The sequence below is a fragment of the Cupressus sempervirens genome, chromosome 8, assembly GCF_028749045.1.
Source record: "Cupressus sempervirens isolate cs-2001-9-10 chromosome 8, ASM2874904v1, whole genome shotgun sequence".
Taxonomy (NCBI): Eukaryota; Viridiplantae; Streptophyta; class Pinopsida; order Cupressales; family Cupressaceae; genus Cupressus; species Cupressus sempervirens.
The window spans coordinates 485,808,161-485,834,605 of record NC_143125.1 but is presented as its reverse complement, the minus strand read 5'-3'; positions in this window follow the sequence as shown (position 1 = coordinate 485,834,605).

The window sequence follows — 26,445 nt, the reverse complement described above, 5'->3', positions numbered from 1 at the left end:
ATGTTGCCACCTTGACTTGCTTTCCTTATAGATAGCTTGGTTGTTAATCCAATCAGAAATTGAATTACCCTCCTAAAAAATATGAGAGAATATAAAATTATCAAATTTATTAATAAGGCTTTTGATTTCCATTATACTTCCCTCAATTGTCCAAGTAACCAAACTCTTGTTATTAATCATGTTAATAATGTTAAGTGAATCTCCTTCCATCCAAAGATTTTGACAACTAGAATCCACTATTACCCTCATAGTATATAGTGCTACCATGGCTCTAGCTTTATGGCTAGTATAAATCCCTATAGGGATGGAAATATCATCAAAAATTCTACTAGTATGGTCCCTCAAAATCCCTCCACAACTAGCTTTTCTAGGATTTCCTTTAGCAGCACCATCAAAGTTTCCTTTAATCCAACCCATAGGGGTAGATTCCCATTTTACATTCTACCTCTGATCATCAATTTTTATTTTATAGCCTTTATTTTGCATATGGTTATTGATTTGGATAACATCACTTAGTTTCCTATGAGAATTAAAGTTTTCCTTAATAGCTCTAATTATATTATGACTAAGAACCCCGTCAAGAATTTCTTTGTTTCTAAAAATTTTATTATTTCTTTCTTTCCAGAGTCCCCACCAGAGATGGGGCAGAGTAATTTTCCATAGAAAACCAATATTAACCTCCTTAGAAGGACATGTCCAACTCTGGAAGCATTGATCAATATTATTCTATCAAACCTAATCTAAATTCTAGTAGATAAGGATATAACTCCACACTTTTTTACTATAACTACAATTTAAGAAAAGGTGATTTCTATCTTCAAAATCCCTTTTACATATGCAACATTAGTTAATTGCATAAACCCCTCTTTTTGCAAATCATCCAAGGTTTAAAAAAAAATTTGAAGCAAGATCTAGAATTTTTTTTTATAAATTTTAGGAATAACCCCTTTAATCTAGGCTTTAGTCCATAAAGGTCTAATTCCCTTTTCCGCAGTTCTAAAAATAGAAGAGACTCTAAAACAACCTCTTGGTTCTAAACCCCAAACCATTTTATGTTCATAATGAGGATATAGGCTAAAAGCATTCAAGATTAACTAGACACTACAAAAAATCATATTACTTTCAACAAGGTTAACCCATTCATTATTAATCCAATAATTCTCCACAAGAATACCAAAAGTCTGTTAACATTTTTCAACAAGAGTTCTATCCTCAAAATCCTCAATCAGGGGATAATCCAGAATCCACACATCATCCCAAAACTTGATCTTCTACCCATTACCCACTTTTCAAATACAACCTTCAGTTAAAATATTTTTAGCTCCTTGAATAGCTCCCCAAATAGCAGAAGGAGATAAAACATTAGGATAAGAAAGAAAATTAGATAAAGAAGGAGCACCAAAGAAGTATTTATGTTTCCAAATAGAACTCCACTCCTTATTTTCATGATAAACTCCCCAACCCTACTTAGCAAGAAGAGCTTTATTCATACTCCTAACAGACCTGATCCCTAAACCACCATCCTTCTTAGGCTTACAAATTTGATTCCAAGCAATTAAATCCATTCTCTTCTTGTCCTCAAAATAAAACCAGAGAAAGTTCCTTTGATTTTTGTCAATAGTATCAGCATATTTAGTTGGAATCCTAAAGAGACTCAAAGCATACATAGGAATACTTTGGAGACAAGCCTTAAGAAGAGTAATTTTTCCAGCTTGACCCAATAAATTACCTTTCTAACCTACTAGTTTCTTGTTGAATTTCTTAATAAGATCTTCCCAAAAATAATTCAAAGGACTTGGCCCCAGAGGGAGTCCTAAATAAATACGGGAAAAGACCCTATATAACAACTAAGAATATCAACAATCTTTTTCTATCTTGAAATAGGGGTATTGATAAAATACAAAGAATTCTTATTCTAGTTGATCAATTGACCTGAAGTAGAAGAATAGAGCTTAAGGACATTTTTTGAGGTTCCTTGTTTCCCTAACCTCAGCTTTACCCAAGAAAATTGTATTGTCCACAAATTATTCATGGGAACAAATAAGAGGATGAGAAGAGGGCCGCAAACCTTTGATTTCTCCTAAAAAAACCAATTTCCAAATATATATGCCCAAGAAATCAGCCATAATAGTGAAGATAATAGGAGATAAAGGATCTCCCTATCTCAACCCCCTAGATGGTTTAAAGAATTTAGAGGAACACCCATTAACTAGAACAAAAACCATAGTACTAGAGATCATATGCATAATTAGCTTAACCACTTTGAGACTAAAACCAAAAGCTAATAATATCTTATGAAGAAAGGACCATTATGCTCTATCATAGGCTTTAACAATATCGACTTTCATTATAACGCCCTGGTTATTAGAAAGAGATAAAGAGTGGATATTCTCATGCACAGAGATAATAGAATTAAGGATTTTTCTACCACAAATAAAACCATTTCGTTGCTCAAAAATAAGAGAAGGAAGTAGAACAATAACCTCAAAGTCATGATTTTTGAAATAATTTTATAAAATGAATTGCAAAGACTAATTGACCCAAATTGATCTAGAGAATCTGCACCAACCTTCTTTAGAATAAGGCATAGGAAAGTTGAATTAATTTCCTTCAACATCCTTTTAGCCCCATAAAATTCTTTAACAACACCATACACATCTTTCCCAACCAATTTCCATACATTCTGAAAAAATAACATAGGAAAACCATCTAGCCCTGGTGAATTATCCCCTCCCAATGAGCATACAACTTCATAAATTTCCTCTTCCTTAGGGATAACACACAACATTCTATTTTCTCTTTAGTAACCAAAGAAGAAATAACATCCAATAACTTAGCCTAATGAGACAAATCAATAATAGGATCTAAGGACATCAAATAAGAGAAAAAGGAGCCATTTCTTCTGAATTTCCCTTTTCCTCAATCAAATTTGTACTACCTTTATTAAGATTTTAAATTCAAGATTTTTCTCTATGTTTTAAAGTAAATAAATGATTTTTTTTTGTATTTCTGTCACCTTCATCTAGCCAAATAGATCTAGATCTTTGCCTCTAGTAAATTTCTTCTTTAGTAACAATATCATGATACTCCACCATCTTCTCATTTTCTTCCATCACTAAATCCAAAGCGTAACCTTCCCTTTGAATCTTTTCTTGGATCATTTGCAAATCCTCTTTAATTCTAGATTTGTTATCAAAAATGTTCCCAAAACATCTTTTATTCCAAACTTTTACTTTCTTTTTAACATTTCTGAGTTTGAAAGCCACACAAAATAGAGTTGTTCCTTCAATATTTATGTTCCACCATTTAGCTAACTGATCTTTGAATTGTGGATGCTGCAACCACATTTTCACAAATCTAAATGGAGATTTCTTTATATTGTGGATTTTTTAGCTATAAAAATTGAAGGAAAATGGTTCGAAGCAATCTTCTCGATAGCCTTTAGTTTACACACAAAATCTTTAGTCCAATCTAGAGATACGAGAACTTTATCCAAGTGAGCTTGGATACATTCATTACCAACCCTTTTGTTACTCTAGGTGAAATCAATCCCAAGAATATCTAAATCCATTAAACCTTCCATGTTTATAAAATCCAAAAAATCTAGTCTACCTAGCTGACTAACATTTCCCCCTTTTTTTTCATGCTCATAAAGTGGAGCATTAAAATCCCCTAAAAAATCCATCTAGTCTAGTAATCATTACTCTTTATGTTAGAAAGGGTAGCCCACAACTTTTTTCTTACACTCTTGATGTTAGGAGCATACACATTATCAATATACCATTCATTATTCTGGGCAATACTCTTTAGCTTGACCACCATAAAATGTTTATTAGCATTCAACAAGGTACCTGAGAAAAAAGATAGCTTCAACATAATCATTGTTCCCCCTGAGGCTCCTTCTAAGATACTAGCCATAATACAGTAATTATTAAAAGATTTGAGCTTTTTAACTTTTTCTTTATCCATTTTTGTTTCCTGGAGCACTAAAATATCTGGTTTGTGCTCTCTAAAAAAATTTTAAACAATATCCAATTTATGAATACTATTCAACCCCCTAATATTCCAAGTAATAATGTTCATCATAATTTTTTAGGGGTAAAATCTAGAATAGTTGCTTGTTTCCCATTAGCAATATTCTATAAACTTTCACTTTCTTTGTTTTTTTAGCTATTTTCCTTCTAGATTTCTTTAGTGTACCAACATTTGGTTTTAGCTTTGAAAACACATTTCCAATTTACTACTTTGAGTCTCCACTCCTTTAGATAAATTATTACCTTTCTTCTCTATTTTCTTTCTTTGAGTCTATTTCCATTTAGGTTCCTTCTTATCTAAAATCACCTCCATTCCTTTGGATTCAAGTACCTTCTCAAAGGAATGGAGGTGATTTTAGATAAGAAGGAACCTAAATGGAAATTCAAGTACCTTCTCAAAGGAAATGATATCTTGACAAAGGGGAGGCTCTTGAAACTAAGGTTCATCAACCTATACATTCTCTAAAGCCAGAGTATGAATCCTTTCCTCAAGAATTTCTCCTTCCTCTATCTCTTCTAAATCTTCTAAAAATCTTCCCATTCTAACTCATTTTTCTAATAGATAGCCAACTGATTCTTTGGATCTACACAATTCTCTATAACCTAAACATTAGAAAACTCTTCTAATTCCATCTGCTTACTTGAGACTTGTTTATCAAGGATAAAGGATATCTTTATCCTCCATCACCTTCTCAGGCATTGCTTTCTCAATCACCTTCTTAGGCATTGCTTTAGGTTTCCATACTCTTTTATGGATCTTATATTATTTCTTTTTCTCCACATTAGCCAACTTAGGTCAATTTTTACTTTTCAAAGGGCATTTTTTTGCCCAATGACCCTTTTTTTTACAAATGAAACAAGCATTTGGAAGATCTTCAAAGATGATCTCTTGCATCCTTTTATCCAATTTTTAATTCAATTCCACCTTCTAGGGAAGGTTCATAATAGAGCAACTTTCACATAGATTCTAGCACACTGAAGTTTTGATTTTGAAGTTATGACATTATCGATAGCAACAAGTTCACCAAAAGATCTAGCTATACCTTTGAAGATATCTTCACACCAAAACTCCAAGGGAAAACTAGGAATTAGTCTTATCCATACTAGAGTAGTAAGGAAGAAGGCATTAGATAGATCCCATATTTGGCTCCATATTTGGTTTCTCTTATGTTGTGTTCAATGGTTTGTCTGGTTGCATTCACCAGTTTTTTTTATTATGGATTGTGATGAAATTGTTTGGTCAATGAAGTTGTTTGGCATGGATCTCAAGGTGGATTTTTGTATGGCCAATTTTTTGGTTGGATCATTTCTAGATACTTTTGAAATTATTATCATTATTTGTAATTTTTGGTAGAATGGCCTAACTATTAGTCTAGGGATATGTAACATCTTCAATGCTAACCTATGAGGCATGTTGTTTAAATCTATGGTATGTAGTCATTGGTAGGCATTGAGTGAGATGAAAATCAAGCTAGGGGCATCTTGAGTGGTGATAGCTTGCAATAGGAGGATCAAATTGGAACTGAGTTGTTTTTGTACTAGCCTTAACTAGGAAGGCTTTACAACCTAACATGTTTGATGTACCTATTGAAATAAACAATAATTCTATGTTTCCTCTTTCTGCAATCTATGTTATTACTTTTGTATTGTTTAGCTACAAGGTTAGGCATCTCATTTTGGGATTTCTCTACTTTCATACTACATCATTTGCACATATTAAGAGTTAAAATATTGCACATTAAATGAAGTAAAACATTTTGATAAAGAATTATTAATTTTCTGTAGGATACATGCTACTAGTATGTTACTATTATGTGTTGCATTATTCAAAATAATGACCAATTGATAAGATTAGTGCACTTAGCACCACATTATTGCATGCATTATTGGCACATGAATTTTTATAGATTTTAATTTTTTTAAAATTAAATTATAATTGATATATAGAATTTGTATTTAGATTTAATGTTGTAGTAAATTATCTAAATTTTATTATGGCTAGCAAATATAAATTGAAAAAGTTCATTATCAGATTCATTTTGAAATAATTTATGAACAATCAAAATACATATCTTTTAAAGTACACTAAAAAATTCTTTTGTAATAATTATATGAAATTTTTCATCTTGATATAATCATGTATGCACATACATACATACATACATAAAAATTGCTATTTTTTTGTTTACTATAATTTTTTGTTTATTCTTTATAATAGTAAACTGTGTACAAACAAAAATATTTAGTAGTTTTTTAATTTATCATTGTCATAAACCAACTACAATTAATTATAATTTCCACCACTATAACAACAAAACCTAGTTGTTAAACATCCCTTTTTAATAATCAAATCTTTATTTATTATTGGATTCCTAATCTATGGACATTAGACTTTAATTCAATTTTGGATGTTTTTATTGTTAAACTTCATATTTTTTCAATAATTTAATGACTTGCATTTTGGTTAGCATTACTAAAATGAATAAAGGTACTATATATTTTCTCAAATTGAATAAAATAAATAGTTTCAAATGAGCTCACTAGGGATCAAGTCTTGTTGAGTGCAAGACTAAATATTTATGCCTGGGGAGAATTTTCGGCAAAATGGATACCCCTCAATCCTTGGCTCTTAACCCAAGAAGTTTTAGCCTATACAAAAATTTATCATGGTGACCATCACTAAGCTAGTTTGTTTGTAGACTTTTCTCATAGACATTAAGCTCTATAAAAAAGTACCTTAACTTTAATCTAATCTACATTAAAATTTGTTGACAACTATCAAGATCAAATTTAGAAAAAAAATCTATCTTTCAATTATAACTTCACCAAACTTAATTAATGGGTATATGCACCGAGTTTTGGTGCCAAAAAGGTGACAACTCTTTTTTTTTTTTTCTATTTTGAATAGCGTGTACGTGCTTTTAAAAAAGTGAATTTTTATAAATGGGCTGCATACCCACAACCCATCATTTTCATCTTAGTTTTTTCACATTCCTACACTAGCAACATGTACACGGGTTGAAAAAACAAAGGTTTTCACCATCCCCCTTGCCAATATGCCTCCTCATTAGCAAAATCCGTGATCACAAGCACGTCGACACTGATGTCGTATGTGATCTAAACTTCATTTTGCATTGTTTGATATGTTTTTAATAATTTTTTGTAGGGTTTTTACAATTTTTATTTAGATTTGTTTATTTATTTGGATTTCAATTGATTTTTTATTAGGAAATGTCCATAATCAATTGGCAAATCCATAAGAACCTCAAAACTCTCAAGAACCTCAAAACCAAAACCCTCCCCAAGAAGAACAAAAAAGTCCACAACCTGAACCAATTGCAAGACCTTCGCCAGGAACACAAGAAAATATAATAAATGAAATAGAGAGAGGCAAAACTAAATTAGAAGGACTCATTTCTTGGTTGAAAGAATTTGGACAAACCAATCCAATGAGGGCTCAATTGGCATCATCCCTCGAATCCATTAGGACCTAGATAGCCTCAGTTAGTGGTCAGTTAGATATTTGGCAGGTTAAGAGGGATGAACAAAAAAGATTTTATGCAAATAAATTGTCATATGAAGATGTTAAAAAAAAAGAAATACCAAAAGGTACAATATGTGCATTATTTAGAAAACCTGGTGAGTAAAATACTATTAGAGATCCCATCCATTGGTGCATACAAAATACTATTAGAAATAATTTTTGGGATAGATGGCGGATGGTTTTTGATGCCCCTCCTTGCAACAATCACGAGGTCCCCATGTATTTTTTGAAGAAATTATATTGTGAGTTTGTCCTTGGGGAGATCCCCAATTATTTTGATATATTAGACTCCCGAGGTAGAGGTGGGGGGTCATAATTTGAGAGGCCAAGAGCATGTCATGACCCTAATGTAGTTAGGGCACTTGTGGTCAAGCCACAGCATGAGCATGTGACTATTCCTTTAGTTGTGAAGGAACATGTAGAGGCCAACACTCTAGGGACCATTAATTATTTGATGTAGACTCTCATCCATTTCATGAGCCCATTAGATGAGGGGGACCTTTATGTGCATTGTGGTCACATGTGCACTTCATGCGGATCCCTATGCACATTTGGCACTCATGTTGGAGATGGTGCAGATAATGGGCTTGTCACTGATCAGTTCCTGAACGACACATTTGGCATTGACACACAGGTAAATTAAAATTAAAATTTACTAATTTGATCAAATTTCATATGTATAGTGAATGATTAAGTAATTAGCATCTATTGACATTGTTCAAAATTTAGGGTCAGAGTGTTGTTAGGCCTAGCAGCGATCCTCTGGCCCCATTTTTTGTCCCCTCCACAAGTCCAGAGGTATGTATCAATTTAATCATTTAAATTAATACATATATTTATTTAAGTAATCATATTAAGGATTGACAAAAAAAATTATGCATGTGCTTTAGTTCTCTACTGGACCGTCAACCTTGTAAACACTAATCTAATATGCTAAGAACACTAATTTAATGAAAAAAAAAGCATTCACACATTAAACCACCATGACATATAAGGGAGACTAAGATAAGTCCTTAATTGAGAATATGAACCATTAAGAGGTTCTCTCAATGAATGCCTTTCTTGTTTTGGGGATGAGTCTATTTGCTTAGATTTGATATGTGTGCTCAAATGCTCAAGATGGCTTCAATGGATGGAGATGGGTAATGGCAAATTGGTAGCTTTGTGAGCTCTCAATTTGGCATTATAAGGGTATGGGTATGGATTTGGCTCTCAAAATAGCATTATGACTTTACTAAAAGGATTGTAATGAAATGGCTTGGTAAGGGATTCAATTTATAGGTCAAGGGGTAGAGGGATGGATGGCTTAGATGCAAGGAGAGATGAAAGCTTGAGGAGGGCTAGGATGCACTCAAAGGAGAGCACATGGATTGTGCTTGTTTAGCACCAATGGGAAGGTGACACTTGTCACAAGGAGGATGAGTGTGAGAGGATAGGATAAGGGGTTGGTTAAAGGCTTGATGAGGGAGGTTGAGTATGTAAGAGGGATGTAAGAGTCATGAGTGGGAGAGGTGTAAGAGTCATGAGTGGGCTTGTAAGAGCATTTAAGGGTTTGTGGGCTTCATCAAGTTTGTGGTTGGGATATTTTGAGGGGATACTTTGGTTTGGTTTAGGAAAGTCTTAAACTTATTTAGGGAATGTGACAACATTAGGGGGTGGATTAGGCTTGGGTTTAGGATTAGATTAGGGATGTTAGAGATGTGCAAGTGGATGGCATTAATGAGGTTGGGTGAGTTAGTGGCTAAGCTTGGTTAGTATGGGTGGATGGGGTGGATTAGGCTAAATGGAGGATTAGGGATAAGTTAGGGGCTTTTAGATTTGAGGAATTTATTTACCAAATAGATTTATTTAATAAATGGGGATTTTGGAATTAGATAGGAGAATAGGATTTAATTGATAAATGATAGGTTATTTGATTTATCAATTAGGACTATAGATGATTAATTAAATTAATTAGCTAGGGGATGGCAAATGATTAATTAAATAAGAATTTAATTAATGATGCCTTTAGAGATGGCTAAATTAGATTACCAAGGTAGTGTAATCAAATTTAGGTGTCTACATTTTGCCCCTCTTTGACATAGTGTTGAGACAACACTATTTCAAAGAAGTTTGAATGGAGACGACATGAGGAAGATGTTTTTAGCAACAAGGTTGCCCCAGTCTCGGATAAGAAGAGGAGAGACTAGACTTAGAGATGCCCCCTCAAGAAGGCGGCAGGGAGAGAAAATGAGGCTCGACAGCTTCTTGAAAAATACAAGAATTCAGGATAAGCAAGGAGACTCAGAGTGGCAAAGAAAAGGGGCTGAATTAGCTCAAACTCTCACTAAGGGAGAATGATAAAGAGAAATCAGATGCATAAGCTTAAGACTTTCCAAGATTGGGGGGGGGATGAAGGAGCAGAGTGCTATAAAAAAGGAATCCAGGATAGGGAGATGGATGATGGGATGATAAAGCTAATGCAATAGGATTTCAAAGAGTCAAATTGGCAGAAGATGGGTTTCGAAGATCCCTAGGACTAGGATTGTGGGTCTCGAAAGATGAGGCTTGGTGGATTGATTGGATTGGTGGATCCCTAAGACTAGGATTGTGGATCCCTAAAGCTAAAGGTGAGGAGTGATTCAAAGAGATATTGATGTATAAGCTGGGGGAGGAGTGACAGATGCTGGAGATGGATGGGGGATAATGGAGATGAAGGGAATCCATTGAAACTTTTTTTTTGAGCAGGGGGGATACTTCAAAGAGAAGTACCACCATGTAGTTGAGCACTAGATTTGCTATAGGACTATTGGTTAATTGCCAAGGTTACCAAGAACATCAAGGCCTTTTTACCAACCATCTAGAGGACTGATGAACTGACTCAAAACAAACACACAAGGATTGCCCTAGTATCACACATGAATCTTAGAGGAAGCAGTGTGGAAATGACACTGGGTGACCCACAAGCAAAAAAGAAAACAAGAAAAAGACATGATCAAGACCTAACACTCAGATTGCCCCATTCACAGTATACCATGATATGGAAGATCGTGGCAACCTTGAGGAGGGAACAAAAAGATTGCTTGGAAAAGATACTTCAAAAACCAAAAGGGAAGATTCCAAATCAAAAGAAAGTGAAAATCCAAAAGAGAGCCATTTGCCAATGACATGGGTAGGATGAGGTACTAACGGACCAAGATCAGACATGAGGAAAGCTATATCCAACAAGGATCTATCGAAGAGAACCTATGCTGATGGATTAGGATGAGTGATGCGTCTAGCACGCTGAACTAAGAAGGATAACACTTTGGTGATAGGAGATCTAGCTAAAGGATGCATCGGAATAGCTAACCAAGGGTTGTGCAATGTGTGAAAGATGTTGATCAAGGAGGAACTGACACGAAAGCTTGATAGATACAATGGTACTAAGCTAAAGAGGATGTGCAAGTTGACGGACCAAGATATATTACAAATGTACAAGGTTGTTCATGTTTTGGTTTTATGAGATGGAAATGTTTGTCAAGGGTTGGATGTCTGTAATATTTGATAGGTGGATAGGTAGATGGTTTGCAAAAAGCTTAAGTGAAAATGGGGGTTCTTTGTGTGCATGTGATAGGATACAAGCTAGGATACAAGATTATTTACAAGCTAGAATATGGTACAAGCTTTGGACAAGATTTGAATATACAAGGTATGGTACAAGATTTACAAGGTATAATACAAGCTTTGGTACAAGATTTACAAGCTGTACAGGAGGTATTTACAAGCTTCATTAGATTTTGGATTTTTGGTTGGAACACCAAGGGAACAAACAGGTGTTTTATGAGATGGTGGGTGGAATGGGTGAGGGGTAGGATAGTGATAGATAATGGATTAGTCCTAGTACACAAGGTGCCTAAATTACCAAGTTTTCACCAAGGTACCTATCCAAGGCACTTGAATTGCCAAGTTTTCACCATTGGACGCTTATTTCTCTTTTCTATTTTTTTGTATTTTTCAAAAGCTAGGTATACCAAGGATCTTCAAGCATAGAACTTCTTGAAATGAATGATGTTAGTAGAACCATTCAAGAGTTATCCTTTTAGTGTAGATAGCTGATAGGCTCCAAAGCCAAAGGAGGCAGTGACAACATAAGGACCAAGCCATGTAGGTTCAAACTTACCTTTCTTTTCTCGATCTGCTTGGACTTTCATGTTTTCTTTGAGGACCATGTCGCCTAGCTGAAAGTGTCATGGAAGCACCTTCTTGCTGAAATTCCTTTTGAGATGAGTTTGATAGACTCTGAGATGATCATAAGCTTGTTGTCACTTCTCGTCTAAGAGATCTAGCTGGGTGAGCCGAGCTACTCTGTATTCTTCATCTGATATTTTCCCTTGCAAAGATATGCGCAATGAGGGAAGTTTAACCTCTATGGGTAGTACCACTTCAGCCCCATAGACCAAGGAGTATGGAGTTGTGCCTGTGGATATATAGAAGGAGGTTCAATAGGCCCATAGGGCTGGATTTATTTGTAGGTGTCAATCGCGGTAGGAATCATTGACAACTTTCTTTAGGATTTTGAGGAGGGTTTTGTTAGTTGCCTCTACCTGGCCATTACCTTGTGGGAAATATGGGCTAGAAAAGCGGTGATGGATGTGGAGGGAAGTGCATAATTCTTCCATGTTGAGATTTTCAAAGTTACCTTCATGGTTGGTGAAGATGCTGGATGGGATGCTGAAGTGGCAAACAATGTGGTACAAGATGAACTTAGAGACCTGAACTCTTGTAGCTGAGACTAGGGGGACTGCTTCCACCCACTTAGTGAAATAGTCTATAGTGGTTATTATCCATTTATGTCCATTAAATGAGAGGGGTTTGATAGTTCTAACTAGATCAAGGCCCCAACAAGAGAAAGGCCAAGGTGGTGCAATAGGCTATAGATCCTGTGCTGGAGCGTGCACAAGATTTGTGTGCTGCTAACATGGGAGACACTTCTTGAAAAATTTATAGGAGTCTTCTTCAATGGTATGCCAATAGTAGCCTACTCTAAGGATTTGTCACACTAGGACAATACCACTCGTGTGGGCATCGCAAAGTCTAGAGTGTACTTCTTTTAACACCATCGCGGCCTCGTTTTGGTCTAAACATCGAGAGAGAGTATTGTGATAACCTCGATGATATAGGGTATTGGCTATGATAACATAGCGGGATGATTTTTGGATGAGATTTTGGCATTGGGTGCGTGTGAGGTGAGGGGATATGATACCATCATTAAGGTAAGTGCAAATCTCATGGTACCAAGGGGATTGGGGACCAACCAAGATACAAACATAGTTTGAATCCTCATTCGCATAGGTGGGTGTGAGGAGCTGCTCGACTAAAAACTCATAATGTGTAGCTGCTTGGGGAATTTCCAAGAGCAAGCTGATAGTAACCATAGAGTCTACTACTTTGTTCTACATTCAAGGCACTTGTGTAAACTAAAGCTTTGTAAAATGTTGGGTTAGCTGATCAACTAGCTCTTTGTAGGGTAATAGCTTTTCATCTTTGGTTTGATATTCATTTAGGACTTGCTTGATGATGAGCTAAGAATTGCCAAAGATTTGTAACTCAGTGATGTTCCATTCTGTAGCTATCTTTAATCCTACTATGAGAGCTTCATATTCTGCTATATTGTTGGTGCTAGGGAATTGTAGCTTGAAGGCTTTTGGAATGTAATCTCCCTGAGGTGTAACCAAAAATATTCCTGCCCCTGATCCATGAGATGTGTATGAGCCATCAAAATAAAGTTTCCATGGGGGATATTCTTCAATTAGGCAGATATTCTCATCTAGAAATTTTGTGATCAAAGGATATGTATCTACTAGAGGTGCATTAGCTAGATGATCTGCTATAGCTTGCCCTTTGATTACCTTTCTGTCCACATACTAGATGTCAAATTCGCTAAGGAGCATAACCCATTTGGCCAAACGGCTTGTAAGTGTTGTTCTGGAGAGCATATACTTGAGAGGGTCAATCTTGGAATCTAGTTGGATGGTATGACTTAGCATGTAGTGGCGAAGCTTTTGAGTTGAGAAAATGACTGCCAAACAAGCTTTTTCCATAGGAGTATAATTGAGTTCATAACCAACTAGGGTTCTACTGATGTAGTAGATGGCTCTTTCTCTGTCGTAGTCATTGAGCTATGCTAGAAGTGCCCCTAAAGTAGTAGGCATTGCTGATATGTACAAGATCAAGGGATGACCAGGAACTGGTGGAACCAAGATAGGGAGATTGGTGAGATACTACTTGAGCTGATTGAAGCTACGTTGACATAAAGGATCCCACTTGAAGTTTTCATCCTTCTTTAGTAAATGTGCAAATGGCATATATTTATCTGCAAGCTGGGAGATGAAGCATCGGATGGATTGAAGCTTTCCTTGAAGAGAGCAAAGCTATCGCAGTGTCTAGGGAGGAGGCATGTCTAAGATAGCCTTGACCTTCTTGGGGTCGATCTCTATACCTTGTTTAGAAACTATAAAGCCTAGAAGCTTGCTAGATGTGACCCTAAAGACAAAATTCTTGGGATTCATCATGAGATGATATTTGGCTAACCTATCAAAGACTTTCTCCAGGTGAGCAAGATGATCCATGAAGGTATGAGATTTGACCAAGATATCATCCACATAATCCTCCAAAATGCTATGGATGAGATCATGAAAAATGGTTGTCATAGCTCTTTGATAGGTAGCCCCTCCATTCTTTAGGCCAAAAGGCATCATGTTGTAGCAAAAGGTTCCCCAAGGGGTAGTGAATGTTGTCTTATGTTGATCCTCTTCTACAATCTTGATTTGATTATACCCAAAAAATCCATCCATGAGGGACAAAATTTCATGTCCAGCTATAAGATCTACAATCATATCTATGTTGGGCAAGGGAAAATCATCTTTTGGACAACCTTTGTTAAGATCTCTGAAATTAGTACAGATTTTGATGTCACCAGAAGGTTTAGTGATGGGGACCATGTTGGAGATCCACTCTGAATAGTTGATAGGTCAGATAACCTTAGCAACTAAAATTCTTTCTAATTCAGCTTTGACCTGTAATGCCACCTTGGGGTGCATTTTCCTAAGCTTTTGTCTGACAGGCTTGATCTTTGGATCGACTACAAGATGATGAACTACAAGCTTTGGATCCAGTCCTGGCATGTCCTAATATGACCATGCAAATTGGTCAATGTTCTCTCTTAAGACCTCAAAGAGGAGGTCAGCTTGGTCTTGTGATAGAGATGCAACAATGTGAACAAGTTTGGGGATCTCTAAAGAACCGATGTTGACTTCTCTAGTATCCTCAATTAGAATAGAAGACACCTCTGGTCGATTATCTTGAGGAGGCAATGCTAAATCCTCATGTTCTACCTATGACTCTAGATTTTCTTGCTGAGGGGTTCTCTTTGCTGCCTTGGCTAGTCTCAGATTCACCTTAGTTCCAATTTTGGGTGTATCAGAACTAGGTTGGGGATTTTCTCCAAAATACCCCTTGGGATCTAGCTTATAGATATAGGCAGAATCTGGCTTTGTTTTCTTGTGAGGAGTTTCAGCTCCCATGAATCTCAGAAGCGCTTCCTCTAATGTGGACTCATCAATGTGTATGACGCTTGGTTGATCCCAATCTATGAGTTGTGGATGGGCAAGTGGTAGGTCAATGAAATTGATGGACAGTTCTTGGAGAACAAAGTCTCCAAGGAAGATTTGGTCTGGGATATCATCATAGGCTCTCTTTTCAACTTCCTAAAGAATGTCTTCGATTTTGACAAGGTCATGGTGAATGTTTGAAAAAGCATGACCATCTGTATTGGTGCCCCCAGTAGTGGGTATGCCAAAGCCAAGACCTGCCTTCGTTTCCCACTTGTGTGCTTCGATGGGGCACTGCATGCCTCTTTCTTCTAGTCCTAGACCACCACCTTGATAGTTCCATTTGTCAGTGATGAGCTTATGTTCTTGGGGATACTTCTGGCTGAACTGATCAAGGCGTGTTTGATTTCTTGGAGGTGCATCCTTATGTAACTAATTGTTGATGTCTAGAGTGAGCTCCTCATGAAGAGGGATTTTTGAGGATACAAAGTTGTTGGGCCAAACTATTTGTATCAAGGAGGTGGAATCTCCTTAGCTTTTTGATATGTCAGTCATCCATGGGCATGTGGATCAAGTGGGAGTGCCCCGATAGCAAATGCATCTAACAGACTATACTCTCCACAGCCTTTGTTATTGATCTTCACAGTAGATAGGGTGGAGGTGAGGATGGTTTCTAGGTCATTACAAGTATGGGATGAACTGGTGATGGTTGTGCCGATATCAATTCTAGGGCAATGGTTTGTATATGAAGCTTCAACTACATTGTAGTAAGCAAAGGGTTCTGGATCGGCATGGATGGTTACCTTAGTGCCCTGATGCAAAAATTTGATGCACTGATAGTAAGTGGATGGAATGAATTTCATGGCATGAATCCATGGGTGACCAAGGAGGATGTTAAATTGTAGGTTTAGATCAATAACATGGCAGAGTTTTTCTTGGATGACTAGCCCAACCTTGATTGGCAGCAAAATAGTTCCTTCTGTGGTTCTTTCCAAGTTGTCATAAGCTTTGATGGTGATAACCTCACTAATGATATCTGCCTCAGTATACCCAACTTGTTTTATGAATTTTAGGGTGCAAATATTCAAGGTTGATCCATTATCTATCATTACTCTTTTTACAGCAAAATTGGATACCATGATGGCTATGCGAAGTGAAAGGGTGTGATCTGGCTCAACCACGGGTATGTCGGTGGGTTTGAAAGATAGGGCACATGAGGATGAAAGGTGTCCAACAAGATTATGAAAATTAGTAGCATTGATATCTAAAGGGACACAAAATTCTATGAGAGCACTGTCAAGGATGTCTTTGTACATAGGACTAGTGTGGAGAAGGTCTAAAATGGAGATTTGGGCTGGCATGTTCCCAAGGTGTTCCAAGATATTGTACCAGCTTTTTGATGGAGTTGATAGTGCTAATGAAATTGGTGGGTCTACGATGTTAAATCGTGCTCTTCAAGTGGTGACTACACACTCATTGTCTGGTCCTCGGATATTGATAACATTGACAGAAGGCTCTTTCTTGGATATACAACCTATAAGGCTACCATAGTCTATATAGGATGAAGTGTGGTCATTGTTCTTCCCATGTTGTTGGTTTGGCTGGCGGTTGTTGGTGTTGTTGTTGTTGTTTTGGATAGGTGCTTCTCCAAGATTTTGGTTATTGTGAGGAGGAAATGCATTTTGATAGATCTGCAAGCCTGCATTGGGAGAGGTTTGTGCTCTAACTGTGATTTCTTTCCAATCAATGAGGTCCTACACATAATCTTTCAGTTTCATGCATTTGAGGGTGGTGTGACCTTTTACCCTATGAAATTTTCAGTACTCATTATCTTTGTACCATGCAGCTTTGGATTGGCCTGGATCAATTTGCTAGGTAGGAGGAAATTTGATGAGGTTTTCCTTAGTTAATTTTTCAAAAATGACATCCAATGGCTCACCAAGGGGTGTATAGTTTCTAGGTGTAGGTTGGAACTTGGGCTTTGGTCCTACAGTGACATTGATGGTGTTAGCTTGATTGCTAGACCCTTGAAAGTTGGGTCCTGGATTGTGGCTTTGATAGCTTTGGTGATTCTCTTGTTGGTAGTTGATAGCTTGTTGGTTGTTTGGTTGATACGGTGGGTTGGGCTAATTTTGAGAAGGCCCAACAATATTCACATGTCTTGTATCAGTAACCCCATCTATTGCAACGTGCTTGTTTTTGTTCTAATACCTAGACTTGTCATTGGAATGTGATTGATTTTGGTTGGCCTCCTTGTAAATCTTGACCACACCATCTTTAATGAGTCCTTTCTCAAGGATCATTCCTTTCTCTTTGATATCTTTATAGGTCTGCAAAAAGTTCATGGTCATGTGGTGAGCCAAGCTGGGATGGGCATTATCAATAAACATTTTCACCACATGGCACTCTGGCAAGGTGTAGGATATGCAGGTGTTAAGGGTTTGCCATCTTTGTAGGTATTTGGCAAGGCTTTCTCCACCTTTTTTCTTAGTGTGGACAAGGTCAACTATTGATAACTCTGTTTCAACAAGATGGGCATATTGGGCTACAAATGCCTCAGACAATTCAGAAATTTTTTTAATTGTGCCATATGGGATTCTATAAAACCATTCAAGGGCTGGCCCAACCAAGCTTTTGGGGAAGAGGTTTAAGAGGAAGACGTCACTGTATGCCACTTCTTGGCAATGCATGTAAAATTCTTTGATGTGGGTGACTGGATCTCCTTTTCCTCTAAATTTGTCAAATTTAGGTATCTCAAAATGCTTGGGGAATGGAGTCATAGTAATGGCTCTATCAAATGGATAAGGACACACAGTCTCAAACTTGAATGTCTTCAGATCATTCCCTTCTTGGATGGCTTTCAGAGCTGTCTTCATTTTTTCCCATTATGAATTGATAGGTGATGGCTGGGGTGCCCCCAATGTAGGAGTGCCTTGAGGTAGGTATGCACTAGATGGGGCCACTGAATATGGATGGTTGTGAGGGATTTTTTGATAGGGATTGTACATTGTTTGGGTAGCTACATGGTGGATGACAGGTTGTTGAGGTGGAGGTGGCACATATTGCTGCATGTGTTGCAAGGCTTGCTGTTGATATGGGATTTGAGGTTGGGATTGAGGAACATAAGTTGGCTATGGGGTAAATGGATTTCTTTGTGGAGGTAAGATATAAGATGGTTGTGTAGCTTGGAGAAAGGATCGGGGAGCTTGTGGAATGTGACTTTGGATTTGAGGAGTTTGACCAAAATATGTGGGTTGTGCCCCCATTTGGAATGGTATTTGCAAATAATTGGTGGTTGGATGGGGTGGTGGATTACCTCCTAGAAGTGGCATTGAAAAGTAGTTGGTAATAGGAGGTAATGGATTAGTTGGTGGTGGAGGTGGCAGGAATTGAAAGCTTGGGAATGGAACTGATGGGGTTTGATAACATGGTGGCTAGATTTGAAATCTTGGTAGAGTGGTGCAAGGAGCTTGGGTCACTTGAGAGCTTGGCAGAACATTGGTGGTAGCTTGTGGGGTTTGATAACTATGTGGAGTGAGGGTAGTAGCTTGTGGATTTGTGGCTGATGGCACTGAGCTCCAAGGACCTAATGGAAATGATGGAATTATGCTTTGGGTTGTGGTGAACAAGTTGGGGGTGATGAAAGGTTGATTACTTGGCCCCATAGGTGGCATTCCTATTGTATATTGCTGAGGTTGGCCAAAGATGTTAGCACTGATTTGAGAGATGGGTGGATTTGGAAGGCTGGGTTGGAGAGCAGAAGCAACAATAGTGAAGGGAGTGAATGGTGAGGTGTTTTGGGCAAAGATAGTTTGGAGTGGAGAGGTATGAACCAAGGATGGAGTGGTGGTGGCTGGGTTGGCTTGCAGAATGGAGATTTCAACTTGGGTGGGGGATGGTATGTTTGGGTCCGTTGGATCAAAAGGATTGGCTTGAGGCTCTTCTTTTGTCACATATTGAGGATAATTTGAATCATAAGAGCCTATGGGTGATGGCAGCTGCCCAAACAATGGGTGAGATGGATCTGATAATGGAGGAGGTCTTCCAAAGTCGAAGGCTCCTATATTGCCCCTTCAAAAGTTAGCCATGATTGTTTCTTTATTTTTGTCTATAATGGCATTCATCAATACTGCATTTCTTGGTTGGTTCATGAAAGCTTCAATGTCAGTAGGTGATGGTATAGCGTTCTCTAGGCTAGAGGATGGTTGAGTGCTCAAGGGGAGCAATGTTGTTTGATCCAAATGATAGGGCTCCATTGTTTCCTTCTTCTTCTTGGATAAGCGAGTGACGGGTGGCATGAAAATGCTCCTATGGATGAGATGCAACAATGCTGGTGGATGCAAAAAGGGGGGGGGGGGGGCTTTTCTATGCAAATTATCTCCTAGGTTAAGGCAAAGCTATATGACAAACCTAAGGAGGATTTGAATTGGAGATCCTAACTTAAAAGATATGTTTCCAAAGTATGAAAGGTCTACTTTCCTATGTGCAAGCTTGGTGGTGATTGTGTCAACTTAAGGATAGACTGATGATCCTTTAGGAAGAACATGAGATTGACCACTTGTGGATCCCAACCTTTAGCTCAAGGTGATGAGGGATAACAAGTGACAAAGCTAGATTACCCCAGACAAAGCTCTGTCAAAGGGATAACCTTGATGAGATTGGTGGTTTGAAAGATGGTAGGAAAAGCAAGTTCTGGCAATGTGACAACAATTTTGAAGGCTTGGATGCAAATGTTTTTTTGATTGCTGGCGAGATGGTTTGGTTCTAAATGAGATGGATGAGCTAAAATGCTTAAGGGGAGGACTAAAGATGGTTGGCTTTCCTACAAAGATGACTCTAAAGTGAAGCTTATGCAAGAAGATGTGGAGAAACAAGGGGGTCTAATCATAGAAAGCATGCCTAGTTGGTAAGGCATAAGTAGGGTTAAATCCTGGATGTTGGCTAAATTTGATAGTGTGATCTAACTAGGCTTCTTGAAGGGCTTCGTCGGCAGCTTTGTCTTTTGCTTTGTGGAGTTTGGCAATTCGAGGGCTTGGTGTTATTTCCTTTCTCTTGGCCAAAATTTCTTGGTATACCTGAGGTGGCTTGAGTTTGACTTTGTGAAACTTCTATTTGGGTTTGGGTTGTTCTGACATAAATTCTTGAATCTACTTGGCTTTGAGGAGATTTTGGTTGTTTTGCTTCAACTTGTTCAACTCTAAAATAAGTAGTGACTTTGCTAAGTGTGCCCTAAGCTAGGATTGACCAAGTTTGGCAAACATTCATTTAAAAATTAAAAAAAATCAAGCAATAGATAGGAACAACCGGATAGAAGTTTGTGATTCTCAGAATGTGATACTTGCGCCAAGGAGTGTGTATGTTCTACAAATGTTTTGATCAGTCACTTCAAACACATTAACATCCTAGATGGTTGTCTACAAGGCTGACAATTGGTTTAGCTAGGGAGTCCTCAATATACCCAAGGTAGGTGAGGCCTAAATCCGTAGATGAAACCAAAAAGATGTCACACAGCCGAGAGGAGCAGTAACCCACTTCTCCTCTTTCACTTCTCAAGGGTATAAAGTTCCTTGAGGCTTAGCTCGAGTGACAAAATCTTGATCCCAAGAGAGGTGTCTTTCAATTCACCTCCCAATTCTTATACTCCGCTGGAATGCTGGAGTTGAGGTCATCCCAAGGGGTGATGAAATCCCCAAGCAGGCCTCCTAAAAACTTAAACAAGATTTTGGATCCTAATCTTATGCACCCAAGATGGCCTCGAAAGATGACAAGGGGAGAGAAGAATTGGATGATCTTGGGCTAAAAGACATAATTCTTTTCCAACTGATGCTTAAGTTTTTTGATCTAGACTTTGCAAGCACTCATGTTTAAGATGCAAATGTTCAATTCCAACTTGAACTATGCCAACAAAAGTAAAATCGATCAAAGAATGCAAGCAAGAAGAAGAGTTAGGGTCAACAAAAAGCAAACTCGCACGCCCGGAGGCCCTCCACATCAAGTTTTGATTGATTTTCTTTAAGGCATTCAAGATTGAGTGTGAGTTTGTTTTAAGCCTAAAACAAAGATGTGTGAAATTCAATTTCAAGTGCATGCCCAGAGGCCCTCCACGTCAAGATTTGTTCAAATTTTAATGCCCATATGAAGTGTTAGTGAGCCTAATGTGCATTCAAGGAATTTTCTAAGTTATAAAAACTAATAAAAACACAAGTGAAGTTTGATCTTTGTGGAGCACTTAACACCCTCTTAGGTGGACCCATCCCCATAGATGGCGCTGAGATTGCAACCAATGGTTAAATTGATGGGTGATTAAAGAGGGTGAGTCCAACTACAAACTCACTCAAAGCGTCTTTAATTAGTTTTTGTATCTTAGAAGATTTCTAAAATGTGGATTCTTTTTATGCCCAAAAATTGAAGTGTGAGATATTGTATTGATTCATTGATCCTTTGCATTCAAGATTGAGTTTGTTTGTTTTAAGCATGTATTCCAAGAAAGGTTGATTTTAATCCATGGTATTCAAGATTATGTTTGAGCAACATTTATTCAAAGGAAAAACATGATTAGTTTTGTTTGCTCCAACCTGCAATGTGACAAAAAGAAATTTGATTAGTCACCTAAAATCTTTCAAAATGAAAGCTTAACTATGGAAAAAAAAAATTTAACTTTTTTTGTTCTTTTTGATATGCGTAAAAATGAAAATAAGTTAGAATAAAACCATGCACTAGAAAATGTCAAAAATTCGAACCAAGCACTTAGCACAGCAAACCTGCGAGTCTAAGTAGCAATCCTGCAGGGAAAATGCGATCCCACTAGAGTTTTCCTCGCAGCGATGTGTTCTCGCAGGTTGACCAAGCCGTAGGAATGCTAAAAAAAACTGGTAAAAAATTAAAAAAATAAAAATTAGGGAGCTTGTTTTGAATAGAGCAATCCCGCTAGTTTACGATCTTATAATGTTCCCGCAACGCGGGAATGACAGTCCCGCGAATGATAAGGTTTTACAATTTTTAAACAATAGTTTTAGAAACATGTGCATTCTTGCAAGTGGGAATGACAATCCTGCAGGAAGGAGGAGGGTTCCCACAAGCGGGAATGACAATCTTGCAAGAAGGAGGAGTGTTCTCGCGAATGAGAATGATGGTCCCGCTGAGATATTGGCCAGCGGAGATGCAAAGAAGATTTTAAGGCATGTAGCTGCTGTCTGGTATTAAACTGTGAACTCGCTATCGCGGGTTCGCGCTTTCGCCAGTGAAATAGAAATGTTCCCACATCACAAGATCGCATTCCTAGAGTAATGGGGTTGCAATAAAAATGTTGATTGGGTCAAAACTTCTTATATGGTTGGGAGCACGATTTTGGAGGAACCTACATACCTACAAAAATATCAGCAAACCTTTTGCAAGAACACACAAGAAAACCATGTTAAACTTGGTTAGTTTTTCATAACAACAAAAAAAAAAAAAAACATGATTAGATAGACCCAAATGTGGGGTCCCATTGGGTGTGCAAAAATGTATTACACTAATCTAATATGCTAAGAACACTAATTTAATGAAAACAAAAGCATTCACACATTAAACCACCATAACATATAAGGGAGACTAAGATAAGCCCTCAATTGAGAATATGAACCATTAAGAGGTTCTCTCAATGAATGCCTTTCTTGTTTTGGGGATGAGTCTATTTGCTTAGATTTGATATGTGTGCTCAAATGCTCAAGATGGCTTCAATGGATGGAGATGGGTAATGGCAAATTGGTAGCTTTGTGAGCTCTCAATTTGGCATTATAAGGGTATGGGTATGGATTTGGCTCTCAAAATAGCATTATGACTTTACTAAAAGGATTGTGATGAAATGGCTTGGGAGGGGATTCAATTTATAGGTCAAGGGGTAGAGGGATGGATGGCTTAGATGCAAGGAGAGATGAAAGCTTGAGGAGGGCTAGGATGCACTCAAAGGAGAGCACATGGATTGTGCTTGTTTAGCACCAATGGGAAGGTGACACTTGTCACAAGGAGGATGAGTGTGAGAGGATAGGATAAGGGGTTGGTCAAAGGCTTGATGAGGGAGGTTGAGTATGTAAGAAGGATGTAAGATTCATGAGTGGGAAAGGTGTAAGAGTCATGAGTGGGCTTGTAAGAGCATTTAAGGGTTTGTGGGCTTCATCAAGTTTGTGGTTGGGATATTTTGAGGGGAGACTTTGGTTTGGTTTAGGAAAGTCTTAAACTTATTTAGGGAATGTGACAACATTAGGGGGTGGATTAGGCTTGGGTTTAGGATTAGATTAGGGATGTTAGAGATGTGCAAGTGGATGGCATTAATGAGGTTGGGTGAGTTAGTGGCTAAGCTTGGTTAGTATGGGTGGATGGAGTGGATTAGGCTAAATGGAGGATTAGGGATAAGTTAGGGGCTTTTAGATTTGAGGGATTTATTTATCAAATAGATTTATTTAATAAATGGGGATTTTGGAATTAGATAGGAGAATAGGATTTAGTTGATAAATGATAGGTTATTTGATTTATCAATTAGGACTATAGATGATTAATTAAATTAATCAGCTAGGGGATGGCAAAGGATTAATTAAATAAGAATTTAATTAATGATGACTTTAGAGATGGCTAAATTAGATTACCAAGGCGGTGTAATCAAATTTAGGTGTCTACAAACCTTTACTACGGACTTAGAGCATAGACATCATACAAGCTATGTATAGGTACATTTGTTTCATGTTAATTTAATTCATTTGATTATATTTGTTTCATGTTTCGTGTTACATGTAATTAGTATTGTATGACATGCAACTCATGATGTCAAACACTCCTCCTCATCTTCGATAGTCCGTCGATCATGGAGTGGCCGCAGCTATGGCTAGCTCACAACCATTGACTGAGGTATAAAAGAATTTTCTTTTTTTTAGTTGTTGTTTATAATAGTTAGTATCAAAATTTCTAATGTTATTTATAAGTGATTATATTTATTGAATTGTTGTAGGGTTTCATCATGCTTGATCATCCATGAGCCTTCGAGGTGGACTTACAGAGTGCCTATCTGATAGTGGCAAGAAAATAATTAATTTTGTGTGTACATATATTTGATTTCGATGTATAATAAATATTGATTCATATATACTTTGTTTGTGTCAGCTTAAGTTGGAGAAGAGCCTCAACAAGAGGATGAGCGAGCATGTCAAGAGGACCCTATCATCTCCACTATCTCCCTCCACATGATGACAGAAGACGTTGAGATATTTGTTTCCTACCCTTTGTGGGAAGGAAAAGATATAGTTGATCTAGAAATGTATATATATATATATATATATATATAGGCATCAGTCGACATATTCAATACACATTTGATGTATATGACATTTTATATTTGATGTATGACATTTATTTGATGTATGACATTATTTGACTTATGACATTATTGGTTAATATATGATATGTTTGTTCATATACAAAATTATTGGTTATCATTTTATATTATATGTTTGTTCATGTATGACATTAAATTAGATATGTGCATGTATGATATTAAATTAGATATGTTTATGTATGACATTAAATTCAATACCTAATCTATTCGAAACTTTGATAGACTATTGATTAACAATAAATTTTATCACTGTTTAAGCATAAGTTAATCATTTGCATTATGTCATTGTCATATGATTTATGATCTTGTTCATCTTTAAATTTTTCCTTCTCTATCATTTTTTTATCAAGTTTAATTCAATACCTAATTAGTTTGAATTTTTTGATACAATATTGATTGGCAATAAACTTTATCAGTCAAGATCAATTAGGACCTCCTAGCAATAAACTTTATCAGGCAATATTCATGGACCTCCTAGAAATTGGTCACCTAAATGAGAACCTTGAGATTTATTAGGAACTACATGAAAGAAATCAGTAGCTTGAGAAGCTCTCCATTTGTTAGCTGAATTAAAACCTTGGATTGTAGATGGTTGGCCTTCATTGTACAGACCAATTTTATAGATATAGAATCAAATAGATAGTGTATTCATCTAAGCATTGAAATATTGTTACATAAGAAGAAGATCAAGTTTCACAATTGCTCATAATCACTAATGTATGCACATACACATAAACCTAAAAAGGATGACCTAAAGGGGTAAGTGCACAAAGTTGCGGTGCCAAAAGGGGGGTATAAGTGGACACCTTTTTCCTAAAATCTACAAATTTTGAACTTCAACAAGAATTTGAAGATAGTTATGCTCAAAATTTTAAGATATGAAAAAAACAAAAGTCATAGTTCTTTGAATCTAGTTTGTAAACTACTAATTTTTTTTCAAAATGGTTTAGTTTTAGGTCCTCAAAAAAGGGGGCCACAAAAAGTGGTACTGTTTATTCCAAAAAAACATAACACAATACAAAGTGTGGCCCCCCTAAAATTTTAACTTTTTTTTTGAAATTATTTAATTACTTTGGTCAAAAGTTACTTAACACTATGTAGTTTATCCAAAAAAATTTGGGTAATTTTATAATGTTTATTTTTTTTAATGAATTTTTTAACTAGACACATTCCAAAAATGTGAAATATCTATGTGCTCCCCCTAGAAATAATTGAAAACTAATCTAAAATCAAAACTTTTTTTTTTCAAAGTGTGTAGAATGGAGTCTAGTTTCTAAAAAACTAAGTTGTTGCAAAATTTGATGAATGAGCTAAAATCTATAGCCCAATTAGTACATGCTAGTTTTTGACAAAAAATGAACATAAATTCAAAAGAAATAGATGAAAGGTTTGAAATAGTTCAAATTAAAAATAAATTATATGGTTAGATAGCTAACACAGAGACCTATAATAATATGTAACTTGATCTTATTGATACCCAACCACAAGGAATCTTGAAGGGGAGCACACAAGAAAAAATAATCATTTTTGGTATGTTTGCTGGAAAACACATCTCAGACCTATTCATAAACTCCAAACCTTTGGGTTGGATCTCCAAGGCAAAACCAAGCCTTAGCTTGGGTTTAAATAACTTTCTATAGCGCGTGCACCCTATAGCACGTGCGCACTATAGTGCACACGCGCTATCTAAAACATGATTTCTCAGTAGCATGTGCACGCACTATTAAGACCTAAATTGCATAAGAGAACTAGGTGGGGGGATAAGGGAATGGCTATGTGTGTGTGAGAGAGATAGAGAGAAAGTAGGGGATGGGAGAGGGGAGAGAGAAAGTGAAAAAGAGTAGGGGTGGCAAAGAGAGTATAGGATGGGAGAGAGAGTAGGGGTGGCAGAGAGAGTACAAGATGCAAGAGAGAGGAAGTGTGAGAGAG